Source organism: Vespa crabro, chromosome 2 (genome assembly GCF_910589235.1).
Source record: "Vespa crabro chromosome 2, iyVesCrab1.2, whole genome shotgun sequence".
Classification (NCBI taxonomy): Eukaryota; Metazoa; Arthropoda; class Insecta; order Hymenoptera; family Vespidae; genus Vespa; species Vespa crabro.
The window spans coordinates 5,218,218-5,225,399 of NC_060956.1; positions in this window are offsets into that span (position 1 = coordinate 5,218,218).

Genomic DNA, 7,182 nt, shown 5'->3' on the forward strand with positions numbered 1-7,182 from the left:
AATTAATTTTCTGATTAAAAAAAATCAATTAACATTAAACAAATACAGATACATGTAAATGTATGATAATGCGAAGAGTAACGGTGTTATAGTAAGTAATGGTTAAAGGAAAAATATCGCGAAAGGAAGGATGATGGTAAGGAGAAAAAGAAAATTAGAAAAATGAATGAAAAAGATAAAAAAAAAAAAAAAAGAAAAAGAAAAAGGAATTATTCGTGATACTAACTACGACAAAACGATCCATCGATAGTGACATCTGTGTCAATAAGGTGAATCCTCTTGGGGGTATCCCGCGGGATAGGAGGACTCGAGGGTCCGCGGGAACGCGATTATCCTCATTCAATCATCGATTTTATTTGGTTAATAAAACGATTATCCCGCTCGTCGACGAGCTCTCGGAGCGTCGAATAAGAGAAAAAGAGGAAGAGAAGGAGACAAATAGAGAGAGAGAGAGAGAGAGAGAGAGAGAGAGAGAGAGAGAGAGAGAGAGAGTGAGAGAGAGAGAGAGAGAGAGAGAGAGAGAGAGACACGGGTCGCGTACCCTCCCGAGGGCGTTCGACCAAAAATGTAATTTACATCCCTTTATGTCGCGAGATTGAAATATTTGCGAATTAATCCGCGCGACAGGATTATCGCCGGCCATTATACGCGGCAGCTCTCTTCTTCCCTCCTTTCCTATCTTTACCCTACTCTCCTCTAGTCTCTCTCTCTCTCTCTCTCTCTCTCTCTCCCTCCCTCTCACTCACCCTCTTTTCTCCTACCTCGAGACTTCCTGGACTCTCTTCCTTTCGTTTCCATTTCGGCCCTCGGCGAACGAACGATTATCTCGTCTTCTAACGATGTTCTCTTTGTTCGACTTTTAAAAATCATTTCGTCAGTTCCTTCTTCGACTTTCACGATGAATCGATTTTAATTATATAGAAATATAGATATAGTAATATATATATATATATATATATATATATATATTAGGTGGACCGGAAAGTAATGTCGTTTCTGCGCATGTTGATATTTGATTGTGATTAAAAATAAAATCTTTTTAAAAATTTATTCGTTTGAATTTAATTTACGAAAGCGACATTACTTTCAGGTAATTACTTTCAGGTATATATATATATATATATGGACGTAAAATATCTTTTAGTAAATACCAATGAACTTATCGACAAATTAATCACAAAATATTGTTATGATATAACAGAAAGTGATAGATTTTCTATTAATTATCATTAGTTAAGATAATCGATGTCTTTGGATATAAACCCCACTCGTAGTTCACTGTCTCCTTCAAGTTCACGTGATTCGAGTAATCACTCAAAAGTGAAGAGGATTTCTTAGTATATGTACGTTAGAATATGTACAATACAATACACTACATACATATATATATATACGTACATCCTGTAATGTAACAACGAGGATATAACTTTGTCCAAGGGAGGAGCCAGGACATAACGTCGAATCCCCGAGCTGTTAAACTGGCATACAATAATCTGCACGGCGCCAATCCTGATGGGGGAGGAAGCATTCAATTAATTCTCTCTCCGAGTCCAAAATTTGTCGCTCGTATTAAATCTCACTGGATTAAAGACAATCTCGCTTACGCTCGCTTCTCGACCTTCTCCTTCGCTTCGCTTGAACCCCATCGTCCTTTCTCCATCTCTCTATCTCTCTCTCTCTCTCTCTCTCTCTCTCTCTCTCTCTCTCTCTCATTCACCTATAAAGCTTATATATCTCTCTTACTCTATCTCTCTCTTGTATTACTCCCATCACCATGAACGGTGTCGACCATCTTACGACGATCTCTTGTGCTCGACTCTCTCTCTCTCTCTCTCTCTCTGTGTGTCTCTTTCTCTCTCCTTCTACCTACATCCTCCCCCCTCGCCATCGTTTCCCCCCTCCAAACCCTTGTCTCATCCATCCCCCGCATCTTCAAGTTTACGATAGCTTCAGGATGCAACATGAGACTGCTACGTGGCCGTTTCAATGAAGAAACCGGCGCCATTAGCTCGATCTCTATACTCGCGTCGATGAGCCTTCTATGATCGTACTAAGTTTGTTGCTCGCTTCCTACGATGTCGGGTAATAGTCGTTAATGAATGAACGAACGTATCTAATGAATGAATCATGATATACATATACGGTTTATCGGTGTTGTTCGTTCTTGGTTGATTGCTTTCTTTCGTTGTGTTGTTTTTTTGTTATTGTTGTTCCCCTTTGTTTTTCTTTCTTTTCCTTCTTATTCAATACAATTGCTTAACTTTAAAATCCCATCAGATTATCGTTTATGTATTTATCAAAGTTTTACTGGATAAATTGTACGTTCGTAATTATTAAATGATATAAAACGAATTATAGTTGTCTGTTTTATATTGTTCGTAACGTAACGTTCATAAATATCGATATATAATTGAAATATATAGTTTACTTATAAATATTCTATTTTAATTAATTTATTTATTAAAAATAGATATTCACATTTTTATTTCTCACGTTTATCCTCACGTTTATATAATGTATAATGGTCTCTCATGAAAATCTTTCATTATATACATGATATATCATATTAATATTATAATTAACTTCAATCGTTCATATACTTCGATTATATTTCAACTTCATATTCTGATATAGTTCGTGCATATATCTGTATAACGACGAACGTTTAATTTATTAAATTTCTATGTTCAAAGTATCCAAATTCTCATTAGATACTTCGAGAACTATTGTATAAAACATGGAAAAAAATAATCACATAAATGATTAATATATTGACATAAATGATTAATATATAAATATCCAAAGTAATAATGCATCGTTATATCATTAATATATTCTAATAAGAATTTGATATCATTTTAAAAATTTAATTCAAGAAGTAAAGTTAAATCAAGAAAATTCATAGTTAACATCCAACGAAAGTCCAGAGAGAGAGAGAGAGAGAGAGAGAGAAAGAGAGAGGGGGGGAGAGAGAGAGAGAAAACGAAAGAACATCAAGGGAGGTGGACGACGATACGGGTGACTGTAAATAAAAGTGAACCATGGCCCGGGCTTCATCAGGAGCCAACGAAAAACGCGTCAGGGTCGCGACCCTGAGTTAGGCTGCGAGGGGCTGCTATGACATCGGAGAGTACGGGACCTTTCGAGGGACGAAATGGGAGTCTCTCGGTTGGTAATTACTTACTCCCGCAGTGTATTTCAAAAAATAAATCGTTCGAGATCGGGGAGTTTCAATCGTGATTTTCTTTGTTATTTGTACGAGAGAAAACGACGATTCTCTTTTCACTAGATTACCGTGAAAACGGGAAGGAGGTGAAAGATGATAAACGACTTTTCTAAAGGTATAAGATAGGGATCGAAGGGCACGTACGTGTGTCTTTGATCCACAGGTGGTATAGTCGAAAGTTAACGAGACTCCCATTCGAGAGGTCAAAGATGTTCGTACGAGTCGATGTTAACAATAGATTTCAACCTTGGTCAGGTTGACGACGTGGCACGTTCCCGCAGTGCAGGTGTATTAAAAAAGGGAAATTCTATCGTCCATCGATCGCGCGGACTAAGGATAAATGAATTTGTTTAGGTGAAAGCTGAAAGTTAAAATTTGGGTCAAGGATAAGAAAATTTTTTCGGCCGAAGAAAATCATTAAGGAGAAAAAAATTTAACAAATAATAATAAGAAATAGAAAGTCTCAACGAGAATATCTTTTTTGTCTCTTTTTCAAAAGAAGAAAAAAAAAGGGAGGAAGGAGAAGAAGAAGAAGAAGAAGAAAAAAAAGAAGAAGAAGAAGAAGAAGATAAATATATCTTCTTCTTTTCCTATCTTTTTTTCTTTCCTTTTTTTTTTTTCTTTTCTTTTTCTTATTCTTTTCCTTTTACTTTTTTTAATCGTTCGACAAATATTCCAACGCTAATATTCCAACAGATATTCTCGAGGAGATACATACGCTAACGACAATTTATTAGGTTTAATAAAGGCAAGCAAACAATCCATGCGAATAAATATTCTTCTTAGGGTTGGCCAAAACCAAGCGATGGATTCGCCAAGAGGGGAGACTTAGAGGCCATTAGCGAGATTGCTTGTACCGTATCTTCCTTTCTAGATAGTGCCTCGAATGATATCCCGTTACAGAGATTCCTGAACAATAAGATCTATCCCGCGAAGAAATGAAATTTTCTCCTGCCCGAGTTAATACGAAAAGGGCATAACTCTTCCATCCTTTTACACATACATGTGTATATTAATACACATACATACATATACACACACACACACATATATATATATATATATCGCGAAGAAGAGACAGAATTCTGTTTTCTCCAAAAAGGGCCGAGTAAGGTGTATACCTCGAGAAGGGCTGTAATTAGACGCCGTAACGCAATGCCTTAATAATCCTTGCAAGTTGTAATTTTATATCTTTGAAAACTAATAATAGGGCTTAACTTGAGACCTGCCGCGGTGGATCGATGACGTACTCTTGAGAAAATATAATTCAATTATAAAACAATAGCTAATTAAATATATTACAACGATAACTATATTAATACGTATACGTGCTAATATGTATATAATCAACAATTTATCGGATCTTATATTTATTTCATCTTTTTTTTCTTTTCATTTCAAATTGTAATCTTCGTTAAAGCGCTAATTAACTAATCCGATCATAATCAATAATTATTGTCTATAATTAGTGATTATGAAAATATTCTATTAATCTACATATATATATATATATATATATATATATATATATATATATATATGTATAATTTTGTTCTTTTTCTTATTTTTTTATTTTTTATTCTCGAAATAATTACATTTCCATATAAGATAATTCTTTTCTTTTCTTTTTTTTTTTTTTTTTTTTTTTTGAAATTTTAATCCTCGAATTGAAATAAACTTATCGTCTTATCGACAAGGTATCATTCTATTGCAACCGTTAACGTAACCTGGCGAAGTAATTTCAAGATTGCATTCGGTCGCATCTTATTACCCGCGTCATCTCCAATGTACACACGTGGATTATTGCCAGAGTATCGAATGAATGGGATCGCGATATCCCCTATACAAGTGCGGGGAGAGAAGCGTATAAAAGCGGAGCGAAGAGCCACGGTGGAATCTAATTGGCAGAAGGATTACGGATCGTACGGTGGTATCTCTCTTGAAATCGTATTCGGATCACCTATGTGCACCAATCGCGTAGAGAGAAGATTGAAGAGCCTCCTCCTCCTCTCCTCTCCTCTCCTCTCCTCTCTCCTTCTCTTCTCTTCTCTTCTCTACTCTTCATCCCCATTCCCTTCTCTTTTTCTCTATATATCGCTCTTTCCTGACTTTATGTATAGAAACTCGTTCGAATCAGTATCGACTCTGAATTACAAATCTAATTATAAACAGATTAAAAACGAACAAAATCATTCGATAATTTATTATATATCTAAATTGTTTAACCATGAAAAGGGATTACGATCGATATATAAAAAGGGAAAAAAGAAAGAGTATGAGACGAAGAAGTTGAATATAGGTAAATGTTTCGAAAGAAAAAAAAGGAAAAAAAGAAAGAACAAATGACGCGGCATCTCGTCATTCCTGTGAATATTTTGAACTTTGTAGAAAACGAACAGGGATATGGGATGGGGTGGGGAGGGAACGGTGTAGAAAATACTGAAAAAAGTTATGACGAAGTTAGAATATCAAGTTTTGATATAATTTATCACCGGGTCGTGCGCGATTTCCGGGCCGCGAAATCCCGTAAATATTAATTTCACGAGCGCGGATATAAATTGCGCGGGCGCGGCCGCGTATAAGTCGTCGTAATAAACGTCGCTCGGCTGGAGAGCCGTGAGTTGTACATACAATGTGTAAAGTGCCGGGCGTAAAGTTAGCCTCGGCAGTGTCCATCGTCGAGAGGCACGCCGCGACTCTGGGAAGGTTATAACGGCGCCATAATCGTATACATTCGGCGACAATAATCGTTTTATGGTGGTCGGCAATATCGGTGGGTATATACCACCCTCGTACCTCCCTCCCCCCTCACCCCGCCTCATCCCCCACATGACACCTCACACCCCCCTCGAACCCCGATCCTTGTCTACCAACACTATCAACAATCACACCGACTACCAACACTACGAATTGATAACCTCCACCTACAAATGGACGATTCTCGAAGGACAAGCTTACTGTCTCGGTCATCTACGGCCATTACCCACTGTAGAAATCGGTACTCCGACTCTCTATCGAACTTTTACCATCCATCCGAGACCTGAAATTCCCTTATGTTGAACGTTCTAAAACCTGTAGTCCCCCTTTTACCGAGGAGAACCACTTTTCGTGGCTAACGTTTACGAGGACGAAGTCTAGATCGGTATTCTCAGTTTGTTGAAGCGAAGTTAGGTGATCGGATAAGATTTATATGTCGGTGATTTCGATTTCTTAGTGCGTGAAGACACAGAAAAGAAAAAAAATATATGTGCATATATATATATATATATATATATATATATATATATATATGTTTATATGTATATATATGTATACACATATATTTCTAAGGGGAACTTTCGATCGTTACACGTTTGCTTCCAAAAGACTCGCTTTTATGAATTCTGATATCTCTCCGAGCAATTCGTAACTTTCCTCGTAGTTGACGATCCATTAAAAGAGAACGTAAAAAATCTTATCGACTTTATGTTCCGGTTAACTTGAAAAATAGCAAAACTCGTCTCTTGACATACATATATATATATACGCATATACATATCTCCCTCCCCCTGCTCTTCTCACCGCCTAATAATATTTTGCTATCTTTTCCTATAAAATTGATCAAACGACGAATCCTTTACGAATTTAACTTTAACTTATTATTCTCGATCGAATCGATGCTTATTATCTGAGAGAGAACGAGAGAGAGAGAGAGAGAGAGAGAGAGAGAGAGAGAGAGAGAGAGAGAGACTATACCGAGGTAGGTATCAGCTCTCTTCGGCACCTTCCAACCCCCTTCCACCCTCGTAATTATTATTCCACCCCTATATTGCGCGAGAAGATGCACGGCCGAGCAAACGTAACGTAACGTACCGAAACGGGGACGAGGTGAAACGAAACGAAACGGAACGAAACGAGCGACAGTGTAACCCGCCCGTTCTGGCCCTTCCCCTCCAACCCCCTCCTCGATGTACCCT